This window comes from Sus scrofa, chromosome 18, assembly GCF_054392235.1.
Source record: "Sus scrofa isolate SSC_HxYL_T2T_F1_AM1 chromosome 18, Sscrofa_HxYL_maternal_Yorkshire_Landrace_v2.0, whole genome shotgun sequence".
Lineage (NCBI taxonomy): Eukaryota > Metazoa > Chordata > Mammalia > Artiodactyla > Suidae > Sus > Sus scrofa.
In genome coordinates, this window is record NC_139400.1 from 34,696,556 (window position 1) to 34,711,260 (window position 14,705).

Genomic DNA, 14,705 nt, shown 5'->3' on the forward strand with positions numbered 1-14,705 from the left:
ATGTACATGATTTGGGTAATCAAGTACATGGGAAAATTCTCATACCTTTCACATGTATCTAGAATTAATTTTCTCATAGAAATCAGTTTTGGAACAGTACTTTTTTAAAACAGGTGAGGAGGCTGTGATGGCTGGAACTTCTGGACCCTGAAGGATGGACACTGGGCATCAGGAAGCTTGTTTAGAGGGGGACACCGACCACAGAGAGAGATATATAAGTAGAGGGCTATTGAAACTCCTGTCCTGTTTGCACCCCCTTGTTCCAAATGTTGAAACTTGGCTTCATAGAGCTTCTAATAACTAGAAGAGAGGACCAGCTGGTATGAGACAGAGTGGGGTTTATGGGAATGCTCCATATCAGACAATGAGGAAGTCAGAGTGACTGCCTTACTGGAAGATGCTCCAAAGAGAGATCACTTACAAAAACAATGAATGATGCCTGTATATAGTGGTGGGCACAGAATATAGCACAATGCACGTGTGCAGAACCCTGAGAAAGAGTCCTCCTCTGTCTGCCTTAGTAACATTCCGAGAAATGAAAGATAAACTTTCAGTTCCTTGTCTCAATATTAAGTAATTTATAGAACTCAAAGGAATTCAGGTTAACAACTGATTTGAGGTTCAGCTTGAAATCAAATAGAAGCACATACAAAAGATACATGGACAAAAGTGATGCATTTTTGGATGCTGAGGCTAAAGTGCTGGTGTTAACTTCATAATAATTAAAAAAAAACCCTATGATGTGAAAAATCTCCTTAAGTGGGAAAACAATGCCCAGGGCCTTACAAATGTTATCATTCCAAATAACTGTATGACCCAGGCAATTTAAATTGCACTGAGGATTTACCAACATTCAGAACTTCTCCTCAGCAGTACAGCCTTCCTACCACAACATGGACTACCAAATAAATTTTTAAAAATAAATATGTATAATCCAGTGAGGGAAAAGGGTCAGTGCTTTGCTGTTCAATTATTTCTGCTTTCTTTTTTATCTTTCACTATTCCACAGTGCAGGCAATACCTAAAAAGGCCACTTGGGGGCAATACAGTGTTTTTGTTTTGTTTCATCACATAGCCATGCAGGTTTCACAGAAGATTGCTCTTTCTTTCAAATTTGAAGCCCCATTTTAATATATGGGAGGGAAAAGGCTGTATTTCATTTTAAACGTACAATGCATAAATCACATAAGACAAATGCAAGTCAGATTTCCTCCAGAAGGGAGCAAAAGTCTGTCTTCTCTTAGCCGACAAATCAGTCTTACCTAGTTCACGCATTTGGGAATGTTTTATACTTAGAATTTGTCACAGCCTTTGAGATGGATCTCAAAGAATAAAAATATTTGTTAATAGAAATATTTAAAATGACAAATATGTAATAAGCTTCAAAATGTACTGGTGGAAAGTTATTTTGTTTCTATACCTAACGTGAAAATGTAAATATCACCTGTTTTCTCCACTGGGTATATATATTTACAATAAATATACATTTACTCCTACTGTCTTCACTGTTATTACTTTGCACTCACAGAGCACTTTATAAAGCGGCTATTTTATTACCCATTATTGTTTTCAGCAATGTGATCAGTGGAATCTCTATTCCAAGCCATTTTTCTCCCTCTGTCTGCTGAGTATTAGGGATTGTGGCAGGCACTGAAGGTTTTTCTTTTTTAAATCAAAATTAACATAATCTCTTCTTTCAAGGATTTTCAACATATTAGGCAAGTAAAATTTTCTGCTTGCGTTTTGTTCTCTTGAGTCTTTGCTTACTTTATCTAATGTTTTGGGTTTTTTTTTTTTCCCTCCCTATATATTTTCCTGTCTGGAAAGATATTTAACATTGCCACAAAAAATGCAAAACTCAGGCAAATCTTGTTGTTAAAGTTCAGGAGTCAAAATTTAAGAAATTAAATTCAGTGACTCTCTTGTTGCCTGCTGAGAAGTGGGGAAAAAAAATCAGGAATGGTAGGGAATTTTTGCCTTAATTCATGGGTCCATTACCCAAAGATTTATCTTAACGAATCTTTATCATATGGAGGGTCATGAAGGAAGAGCGGCTTTGTTTTTGAACACCTTTCTGGCCTAGCTAGCTCATCTACTGAAGAAATAACGAGAAACTGAACAATTAAGGCAATGCTTTGGAACATTGCTTGCAAGAGTCCTCTTTTTGCACCCTCAGTTTTTACTCTAAACACTTGTTTATTTTATAAACTGATTAATGAGGCGTAGCAGAAATCAGAGCCACACTCCAGTGTGGGATAACAATAGAATGAGGAAGAGCCTCCATAGACTAATTTACAAGTGCTTCTATGCCATCCGAAGGCCATAGACTCCTGGGCTCCATTGAAGAAATGACACTTTTTTTTTAGGGCCGCGACTGGGGCATATGGAAGTTCCCAGGCTAGGGGTCGAATAGGAGATGTAGCCTCTGGCCTATGCCAGAGCCACAGCAACTCCAGATCCGAGCCGCGTCTGCAATCTACACCACAGCTCACAGCAACACCAGATCCTTAACCTGCTGAGTGAGGCCAGGGATTGAACCCCCAACCTCATGGTTCCTAGTCGGATTAGTTTCCTCTGCGCCAGAGATGACACTTGGGTTTTGCAAATCCTCCGCAGGACACTGTCCTCATCCCTGCAAGGCATCCACTAGATGGCGCCAGAGAGAAGTGGGCTTTGAACAAGGCAGGTGAAGGGAGGGGAGCAAAGGAGCAGGCAGTCACACCCTAAATCCCAGTATACCACTGAGGCTTCCCTTTTTCCATCTCTCAAGCATCCTGAAGGAATTTGCTTATCTCACCTGATCTCCACTGAAGGCCCCGAATATTAGCTAGCCTCCATTTTTCTGGGCGTATAGTTAATTCTTATCCATTGGTTTTCCAGTATTAAAGGAAGTGATACTAGCGAATTTACTCTAAGTTTCACCTTTATGTTGTCACTACAATGCACATATATAATGCATCCATATCAGATAATTATATCAATTCACTACATCAGTTCAGAAGAGATAACATAATTAATTCACTCAGTAAATGGATTAAGATGTGGTACATATACATAATGGAATACTACTCAGCCATAAAAAAGAATGAAATAATGCCATTTGCAACAACCATGGATGCAACTAGAGATTCTCATATTAAGTGAAGTAAGACAGAGAAAGACAAATACCATGTGATATCGCTTATATGTCGAATCTAAAATACAGCACAAATGAACCTATCTACAGAACAGAAACAGACTTACAGACATGGAGAACAGACTTGTGGTTGCCAAGGGGGAGGGAGAGGGAGTGGGATGGACTGAGAGTTTTGGGTTAGTAGATGCAAACCAATACATTCAGAATGGATAAGCAATGAGGTCCTGCTATATATATATATGTATACACACACACACACACACACATGTGATATATATATATATATCACAGGGGACTATATCCAGTCACTTGTGATAGAACATGATGGAAGATTATATGAGAAAAAGAATGTGTGCGTGTGTGTGTGTATATATATATATATATACACACATATGTATGACTGGGTCACTTTGCTGTATAGCAGAAATTGATGGAACATTGTAAATCAAATATACTTTAATAAATTTTTAAAAAAGATAGTATATATAAATTCATCTTATTTATCTTTTGTTGCAGACCTACTCTTAAATATTTTCCCCAAAGGTCAGGTTTTAGTAAGTTACAATTAATAAGAATCTATCATTAATAAAAGCGATAATGATAGACAACCACCCACTGATAAATATTTTTTGAGTGCCTGCCATGTGCTGGCCCCTCTCAAGTTTTTGCCTGCTATTCTAGAAGCTCAGACCCATGTTTCTAAATGATCATTTTTGATCAGGTAAGCATGGCTATGTTTGATGAATAAGTTTCTTCCTATTTAGGATAATAATCCAGGTTCGGTATTAAGAACCAATGAATGTACAAAGTTACCTGACAAACCTTTAATGGAACAATGGTAGAAATGAATGAGTGAATACAATGAATGAATAAATGAATTTTTTCGACATAAGAGAAAAAGTTGTCATCCACAGCATCACTGCCATCAACGACATAAACTTATTTTGCATTTAGGCCCTTTAAAATCCCATGCAGTTGCAAAATAACCATTCCTTTTCTAGAGCAAACCTATATCTGAAACAATATTTAACATCAATGTGGCCTGGCTAGATAAGTGTTATTTTGCAATAATTATTTAGGTTTTTATTGTAAGTCAGCTCTAGCCACACGTTTGTTTAATTTTATGCTGCTTATCTATAATTTCTATTTATATAAAATCATACTTTAAAATGAACATCCTGATGCAATTTTTAAATTTAATCCAAGCAAGAGGAGACTAAGTAATACATCAACTCATTTTACAAACTCCCAGAAGCAGGCTTTTATTCACATTCTTTCTACAGCTAACATAAATCTCCCGGGCCTACAGGAGGGCGAGATGCTCGGTGAAAAAGTCTTTTACAAGGTCTGTTCCAGAGTCTGCAGTTTTAGACGTAAAATGAAGATCGGGAGAAGAACACTTCCTCAAGTTGAAAAACTATATTGTAACTTTATACCTGCTTCCAAAGACATTACTCACTTTTACCCTGGGACTATATGAGCTATCTCACCTGACACTATGAAAGGCACTGTGTAAATACTGATGACAGATGAGGCTAACTTCATCCCAGCAACTGTGCCATGTTTCCAAAACTGAATAAAAGACATATGCATCCTTTAAAAATGGGTCCTTGTAAATAACATCTCCGCGCCCACCCCACCCCACCTTTGCCAAGGTTTGTGCCCTTCTCTGGGCACATTCGCTGACTGCATCGATGTGAGAGGGAACTGCGGGCATTGGAAATGGAAGAATGGTCCCCCCAAGGCCGATGTGGTGGTGGTGGGGAGCTGGTGATTTAGGGGCTGCACAGGAACTTGCCTTAACTTTGGTTTGCAGCGGAGATGATTCTCACAGAGACTGACTTGAGAAAAGACCGCAACGTCCTGTGTTTTCCCCTTTCTACCAAAGGGGCCCTGCCCAGAAACTCAGGTGATGCCATCCGTCTATCACATTTACCGGAAAGCCACTGGAAGATCACTGCACATTACAGGGGCTGACTTGGAGCAGGTGGAGATTAAATCGACTTGGGCACTTTTTTTACATGGTTAAAATTTTTTCAAATGATCTTTGAATTCAATTCCAAGGCCTTTATCAAGAGCTGATGACATTCAAGGAATTAGCTGCATGGAACTTTTGAACACCAAACATCAGCAAAAGAACATCTTCAAATAGGGAATGAATGCATTCAAGGTATGCCTCAACTAGATAAAATAATGATTTGGACAGGTCTTCCTGCCAGAAGTTACGAATCACTTCAGCAACACATTTTCATCAAAGTGGTCAGCTATGATCACAGGTATAAAGAATCTCCAGACATCATAAAGAACTTACAGATATGAGCGAGTCCCCTCTGCTGCGTAACTTTACAATGATGAAGGGATAACTTGCAACTTCTTACGCTAAGAACCACACTTCAATTTCTTGCTGTTTATCTATTTGACTTGTATATACAGACAGCCATGGCCGTATGTGACCAAAAGTTATAGTTAAAATGGCTGTGGAGGAGTTGTAATCTTCAAATCACTGGTATGACTGGAGTGTTTTATAACTAAATTGAGAGCTTTTTCAGGAAAGAAATTTTCAAATAAAATATCGCTTTCAGTTGGATTTATTATATTGACCAAGAACACAACATTGCCTTGACAGCAGCAAAAATGGTTGTTTTATTTATTTATTTATTTATTTATTTATTTGTCTTTTTTTTTTTTTTGCAATTTCTTGGGCTGCTCCCGTGGCATATGGAGGTTCCCAGGCTAGGGGTCGAATCGGAGCTGTAGCCACCGGCCCACGCCAGAGACACAGCAACACGGGATCTGAGCCACGTCTGTGACCTACACCACAGCTCACGGCAACGTCGGATCATTAACCCACTGAGCAAGGGCAGGGATCGAACCCGCAACCTCATGGTTCCTAGTCGGATTCGCTAACCACTGACCATGACAGGAACTCCCAAAAATGGTTGTTTTAAAACCCAATCAAAGGATATAGTAATTGAAGGCTGCTTTGGCTATTAATTTTCTTCCCCTTTCTCCATCTCTCTCCCCTTTTGAAATCTGAACATTCTTTGGAAATAGCTAACACATACATTTTAAATTATTTTTATTGTACAGAAGGGGATTTTAGAAAAATTTGGTTTATAAAGCTTCTACCTCCATTATTTCTCAAATTTGCATTAATGCTATTTTTCAACTCTCTCCAAAGCTTTAGCACATAAAGTGTTTCAGCAGCAGGCCTAATTGGAAATAAATGAGCTCATGGTTATATCTGTTATTACTTTCATACCTCCTTCAGCTGCCAGAAAGTTCTATAAATGGCCACTGATAACCAGTTTAGTGGGCTTGCCTCACTGCACAATGCATAAATCACTGCTGATTTAACTAAGTAATTTAGCCTCTGAAATCAAGACTCAGAGTACACACACACACACACACACACACACACACACACACCCCAAATTGTACTTTGTGGAATTTTAAGAACAGTGTTTAATAAAACACTGATATCGCATGGTTAGTCTTTAAAGTAGGTTTTGGTCCTGTCCTCTACATTAACATTGAAAATTGCTTTTACGTATTTTTTCACATCTAAAAATACCGCCAGGAAGCCATATTTTGGAGGATGGTTAAATTCAGCGATTAACAGATAAGTATAATCTGTTTGTTTCCACTGAAGCAGTAAGTACTTCCATTGAAAGGTAAATAAATAGACCCTTGTTTTCCAAATCTATCTGCAGCATCAAGTACAACTTTGACCTCCAGAAGGAAATAATTGCTCTCTGGCACATTAACCCAGGAAGCTTCACTATCTCCCTCTGAGAGCAGATAACAGCATGGTCCGGAATAATCAGGCTAGATCTTGAAAAGACAAATCCCAAGGAGAGGATGAAAATGACAATGGCTGCGTGCTTTCTTGTACTACAACTGCAGCTCGAATCTGTCCTGCGGACATGACAGAGATACAGATAAGAAACTAAGCAGTAAATAAAACCTGAGCATCTAAAGACAACCAAATCACTGAGAGCTTTCTTTTCTTGATTTTTCTTAGGAAACACATCAAACCTATCACAAGAAAGCACAGCATTTCTACCAGTCATTTCTACTTAGGCTGGGGGATGTGGTGCATAAATAAAGAAAAGATTAAAACAGTTACTTGATGGAGTTCCCGTCATGGCGCAGTGGAAATGAATCCGACTAGGAACCATGAGGACAGAGGTTCAATCCCTGGCCTCGCTCAGTGGGTTAAGGATCTGGTGTTGCCATGAGCTGTGGTGTAGGTCGCAGATGTGGCTCGGATCTGGTGTTGCTGTGGCTCTGGCGTAGGTTGGCAGCTGTAGCTCTGAGTAGACCCCTAGCCTGGGAACATCCACACACAGCAGGTGTGGCCCTGAAAAGACAAAAAAAAAAAAAGTTACTTGGAATATCTAGGAGCTTCAGTTTCCCATCAAAGATGGTGAACAATATTAGGTTAAATGAGACTGAAGCCTAATTTTAACTAAAGAACAAATTAAAACGTGCGTGAAGGTGGTTAAGGCCCCAGTATTATCATCGCTGTGGCGAGGGTTCGATCTCTGGCCTGGAAAGTTCTGCATGTCATGTGCATGGCAAACAAACAAACAAAAATCTGTGTGAAAGCAATTCTGAAAGATATTTTGGACTGGCTTGGCCGCTGGTGGCAGTAGGCAGGGATGGCTGAAGTTTAGGAAGGAGGTTGCCAGTTTCTTTGAGAGGACAGGTTGGAGGAAAGTGTTTCTGTTTCCCTCCTGTGTCCCCTATGGTCCCCTGGGACAATCACTGCCTGCTCCTTCTCTGTTAAGGATGTAACACCAGCCCCAGGATTCAGATTGCTGAATGTCCTCTCAGGTGAGGAGCTGATGAGATGTGTGGGACTGCATCACATCCAGCATTCATCCTCAACCCTAGTCAGCATTCACTCTCTCAAACCCCAAGTTGGATGGATTATAATGAAGGGAAGTGTTTCTTCCCAGGGCTTTTCTACTGAGGAGAGTAGGGGGTGAGATTTTGACCAGGGAAGTCACTGAATACAGTCGTAGCAGAGAGAAGTGATCAAAAGTTGGTTTACAATGTCTGGAAACTCATTCTCATCCCTCTTTTGGATTTGCCCGGCCTGCCCTCAATACTCTAATGGCTAGAATAAGTTGTGTCTGCAGGAAAACTTAAGCTCAAAGGCAAAAATAGGAGACACATGAAAAGTGTAGCTACCACAAAAGAAAAGCAACAAACTAAATGCCATATATCATGTTCCTAAAACAAATGGACTAGGGGCTCCAAGGCAATGGATAGCACACTGGACTTCCAGAACTAACGGGCCAGGAATTTAAAATAAGCACGATTAATATACTCACACTAGAAATAATGTAGATAGTAGCAGAATGAAATATAAAATAGCATCATGGAAAAGAACCAAAGGGAAAATGAGTAAGAAGTCAATAGATACAAGTAAAATGTGCTTCGTTCTCAAGCTAAGGGGTATCAGCACATAAAATGAAGGGGTCAAAATTTGGACAACAGAAGAAAGGAAGAAAGAACAGTGAGCAAAAATAATAGAAACACATTTTCCAGAGTTAAAGAGTAAAGACTTCATGCCCAAAATGAAAACACAGATAAGAAAAAAAACGTATCTAGGAGGATGTTGTGAACAGTTAGAAGAAGTAAAGGTGATAAATTTCTTGATGAAGTTTATAGGTCTGGTTTGGGGGTTTTTTCTTAAGAAAACAAAACCCCCCAGAAAGTGATTATTTCAACTAGAATTAAAAATCTACACTGTAATGATGGCATGTGGCAAAGTGGTGTAGAGAGCAAAGGATATGAGTCTTCAGGGGGAAGAATGGGAGATATTAAAAATGCAAGCTTAGTAGGAGAGAAAACAAACATAGTCTTAAATGAAGGCTATCCACTATGTGTTATGCTAAGATTGTATACCTTTTAAGATTACAGAAGAAAATCCAATCTTTTCAGTGAGAAGCAGAAAAAGACCTTTTAAACAAAACAAAAAAGAATGCATTGAAAAATTTAAAAGATAAGATGGTAGGAATAAGTCCTAACATAATCACAATCTATGTAAATCAGTTAAAAATGATACATTAAAAAATGAAGATTCTCAGATTGGATGAAAACAATAAATTCCAAAACTAAATTGACTATTAAAATAATTTATTATGAAGATATTCGTAGGAAGGGTACAAATTTTAAAAATCTATATGGGAAAACAAAAATATGAACCAAAAGAAAACTCACGGACTAAATAGCTTAATATCTCACTAAAATACAAATTAAGGCAGTAGTATCCTAAGACAAAAGAAAGCTAACAAATTCTGGATAAAGGAACCATGGAGAAAGAAGACATAGCCATCACAAATAAATAGGTAACAAACAATACAGTTTCAAAATATGCAACCAACAGAATGGCAGGGAGAAAGAGACCAACAATTGCATTTGGAGATTTTAACACATTCTACTCAGCAACTGTTAGATCGAGCAAAAAACAAAAGACATCTGCAAAATATAATTAGTAAGTGAGTCCTTAAATATATGTAGAATTCCATACCCATGTAGCAGTTTTCTTTTCAGGTACCCATGAAAGATTTTTTTAAAATAGAAAGATTATTAGTCGATAAAAGAAAGCCTGGATAAATCCTAAAATAGCAGAAGCATACAGGATTTATCCTCTGATAATAATGCAATATCAAATGCTATCACTTACATATGGAATCTGAAAAAAAGGATACAATGAACTTCTTTGCAGAACAGATTCTGACTCACAGACTTTGAAAAACTTATGGTTTCCAAAGGAGACAGGTTGGGAGGTGGGAGGATGTGCTGGGGGTTTGGGATGGAAATGCTATAAAATTTGGAAATGTAATAAATTCATTGAGTAATAAAAAATAAACACTAAAAAAATGCAATAAATTAAAAATTCAAAACAAAAGGATAGCTTAAAAGAATCTTTTGTTTAGAAACTGAATGTTATTAAATACCTTGCATTGAACAAGGCAATCATAAAGAACATTAAAAATACTTAGAATTAAATAATTCAAAATTTATGAGACACAACTAAAGCAGTACATAAAAGGAATGTATAGCTTCAGCCATTTTTACCAGGAGATAAAAAATGTTAAGTATAAAGGAGGCAAACATTCAAACCGAGAAGCTAAAAGGAACACCAGGGCAAACAAACAAAATACTAGAAGCCAAGAAATGACGCAAATAAGGGCATAAATCTGTGAAGCTGGGAACAACAACTACAAGATGATGAAAAATACTAGCAAAATAAAAACTAGTTTCTTTAAAAAGACTGATCCAATTATAAAGAACTCTGGCAATTCTAATTGAAAAACAAAAAGAAAATGCATATCTACAAAGTATAACATGAAAAAGATGAAATACCTATAGACACAACAGCTATAAAAATGAAAACTATACACTTATCAACTATACACTAAAGAATTTGAATATCTGATGAAATTGATAACCCCCTGCCTCCCAAATGCCAAACTTTACAAGAAGAAATTGAGACCTTAAAATGCACAAAATATTTTAGATAAATTGAAATGTCAATGCTATTTTAAAAACCTCCAAGTGTTCTCTTGCGGTGCAGCAGGTTAAGGACCCTGCCATGTTACTGCAGCAGCTTGGATCACTGCTGGGTGTGGATTTGATCCCTGACCTGGGAGTTTCCACGTGCTGTGGCACAGCCAAAAAACAAACAAACAAACAAATCCCCCAAACCCTCCAAATCTATTTTCTCAAGAGACTCGTACCAAATTCTTGAGGGTAAGCTAATCCCTACCTTATATAAGTTGTTCTGAAAAAATTAAAAAAGAGAGAAGGTTTTCCATGTTTATTTTATGAGGCTACAATAATCTCCACTGTAAAAACTAAGTATGAGAAATACAGGAAAATGTAAGTCCACATTATTTATGAACTTAGATATAAAAACTGTAAATAAACAAATCCAACAGAGTATTGGAAAAAATAGCCCAAAATTATCAAGAAGGTTTTATTTCATTTATGCAAAGAGGTTTTATCAAAAGAAATCTAGCGATTCAACACAAGATAAACTTGAGGGAAAAAATCATGATTATCTTACTGCAGAAAAAAAGTGTTTGTAAAGTTCAAAATCTTTTCATGATGAAGACTCCCAGGAAACTAAAAATAAAAAGAGAAAGTCCTTGATTTGGTAAAGTTTATACATTCATATTTTTCAAAGTTACACTCTAAAAAGGTCTATAAATGAAATCATATGATGTCCTGTATTGGTTGAAAAATAAATTAGAGTTAGGGAAAGAGAATAGAGAGGGCACAGATGAAACAAGGCTCCCCATAAATTGTAAGGGCTGAAATGCAACGATAGATTCACTGTAGTTAATTATACTATTCTTACTAGTTTGGCAGAGATGAAATATCAAAAACCTACTGCAGTCATTTTACTTAATGGAGAAACTTGAGATGCAGACCCTTTAAGATACTGAACTCAATAACCCTAACAGTTCTACTTTTAAAGACAGTATTGGAGATTTTGGACAACATTAGTTAAGGAAAGGGAGAAAACAAGGAAGAAGAAAAGAAGATATCCAAGAATTAAAAGGAAAAGATTAACATGACCTTATCTGCAGATAAAATACCTTGTAAAACCAATGATATTTACAGTGAAATTCTCAGAACAGGTTTATCAAGTAGATGTTCAATGTTAAAAACAGTATTTCTCTCTCTTAGGAGTAACCAACTAAACAACATAATTTAAAAAACAATATCAAAAAACACTACGCAATCCAGAAATAAGCTTAAGCAAAACCACGTGAGGTTTCTGTGGAGCAGAAAAGAAGTTGTAATAAAGATCAAAGAAAATGATCTGACTCAAAGGAGAGACTTAATATTAGTGAATAATAAATTCATCAAAAATTAAACTATAAGTTCAATATTATTATATGTTGAAATTCCAGTAGGGTTTTTAACATATACTTGATATTCTAAAATGTTTACGAGGAAATAAATGTCTACAACACAGTTATTCTTGAAAAGAAAAAGCAGACAAGAGGAACCTCCCTGTCAGGCATTAAGACACACTTAGTTGCCAAAAAATAAAAATAAAAACAAGTGGGCCAACTGGAACAAAATAGGGAGCTCAGAAGCAGCCCCATATACATGTGGAAACTTATACAATCAAGGCCATGTCAGATTCATGGGGAATGATGAGTTTTTAGCCCAAGAGAACTGACTACATAGCAAAAAAAACTGGATCAAAGGTGAACTCTGGTTGCATTAAATATTTATAGGTCCAGGAAAAAAAGGACAAAGATAACAGAAAAAAAAAAATGGAGAAGCCTGTCTTTGTGACTTAGAGATAAAGAAAGATTTCTGGAACTAAATCTCCAAAACAGGAACCATTGGAAAAATTAATTTGATTCATCAGTTGAAAAAATCAGTTAACAAAGAACATTGAGATAAAGTTAACAGATAAATGAGGAACTTAGCTATTTGCAAGAGCAGGATAAAACTTTTCATCTGTCACAAACTGGAAAAAAGGTCATATGTTGGCCTAATTCTGGGGGTATAGAAACAGACACTCCAGAGGGCAGGCTGGCATTATTTAATTCTTTCAAATGAACCCATATCTGATGATCCAGCAATTCCAGTTTTGTGTGTATATTCTCCAGAAAATTATATGCAGGTTCATAAAGAGTCAGATACAAGGATCTGTATATTAGACGTATTGTTTTCACTGTGTCCATCACTGGAACAGGGGATAGGTAAACTATAATGGAATACACATCAGTAATACCGTAAATCAGTGAAAAGCAACGCAAAAGAGGTACACATAGCAAGGTGGATGGCTCCTTCCTAAGAAAACATAGTGTCACATTTTTTATGAAGTTAGAAAAAGAAAAATATCTAATACAATGTAGTTTACATGCTAAAAACACTTGCATGCATAACAAAATAAAAATGTTTATTTTAGAAGAACATGCACAAAAAGAGACATTAAATATTATAATGATAGCCTTTGAGGGGAAGGAGAATTGAGTAGGAAGTGGAAATAAAATGTATTAAATAAAACATTTAAAAAAGAGAGGAGTTTTGCACATACAGATGTTGCAAGTTCCACAAGGACAGGAATTTTGGTCTCTGCCCAACACATGTTGAGTGCAAGAATGTGACGTGAGTTGAGAAATGTGATTCTTGTATCTCTCTATACCTGAGTTCCAATTATTTGGTTGACTCATATGAAACCGCATATAGGTTTATAGGTCAGAAACGGCCCACTGTCAGCAATTTCATACAATTAAACTTAATAGAAAAGGGAAATTAGGGAATAATTAACGGCACTGAGGAAAATATAAATAACCACTGTGAAGACCTGAAGGAAATAAAATGAAAATTAAACCAAATTAGATTCCACTCTTTCATGATTAATTAAAAACCATATATACTGATACAATTGAGATAAGATGATTGTCCTTAAAATAAACCACCCTGAAGACCCACGTCATCAGCGTCATTTCCTTAAAATACCAGCTGTGTTAGTAGGCGATATAACACGTGCATCTTTTTTCGTGCTGACCTGTTTTTTAATTGATATTTAAATACACACATTTAATTAAATGTGTGTATTTTAATATTTAATATTAAATATTTAAATTTAATATTAAATATTTGAATCTTTAAATTTTTTTAAACCATTGGAACATTTTTCAAAACTTTCTTTCTTTTTTTTTTTTTTTTTTCTTTTTTGGGCCTCGCCGTGGCACATGGAAGTTCCCAGGCTAGGGATCGAATCAGAGCTATAGTTGCCGGCCTACACCACAGCCACAGCAATGTGGGATCTAAGCCACATCTGCAACCTACACCACAGCTCACAGCAATGCCAGATCCTTAACCCACTGAGTGAGGCAGGGATCAAACCCACATCTTCATGGATAATAGTTGGGTTTGTTACCACTGAGCCACGATGGGAACTGCTCCGAAACTTAAAGTACAGTTTATGTAAGATACATTCTGAAAAGTATCAAATACAGTCACTTTTCCTTTTTTGGCCACACCCTCGGCAATGGAGGTTCCATTACAGCTGTGGCAACGCCAGATCCTTAACCCACTGTGCCACAGCAGGAACTCCTACAGTCACTTTTAAATCTCTTGAAACTGTGAAAGGCACTTATGCCTTCTTTATTTTTAAACCATTTTATTATGATTCAAATTAAAAAATCTGCACATATTTAATGTATACAACTTGATGAGTTCAGAGATAAGTAGACACCCATGAAACATCACCAAAACTAAGGCATAAATGTTATCTGTCCCCTGCAGAAGTTTCCTCCAACTCTATTTATTTACTTACTTAGTGATAAGAACACTTAGCATCTGTCTTCTTAACAAACCTCAATGTCATCAACTACAGGCACTAAGCTGTAAGTGGATCTCTAGGACTTACTCATCTAACATAACCGAACCTTTTGACCCTTAGACTAGCACTTTCCCATGTCCCTCTCATCCCAGCCCCTGATAACCACCATTCTAGTCTCTGCTTCTGTGAGTTTGACTAGTTAAGATTCCTTCTATAAGAAGGATCATGCGA

The 14,705-nt window shown here is 36.9% G+C and overlaps 1 protein-coding gene across 22 annotated transcripts in view; it reads right to left on the reverse strand.

Moving 5' to 3' along the window:
- CPED1 (cadherin like and PC-esterase domain containing 1) overlaps window positions 1-14,705 on the reverse strand; it is a 281,918-nt gene that overhangs the window by 171,605 nt on the left and 95,608 nt on the right. The window lies entirely within an intron of this gene.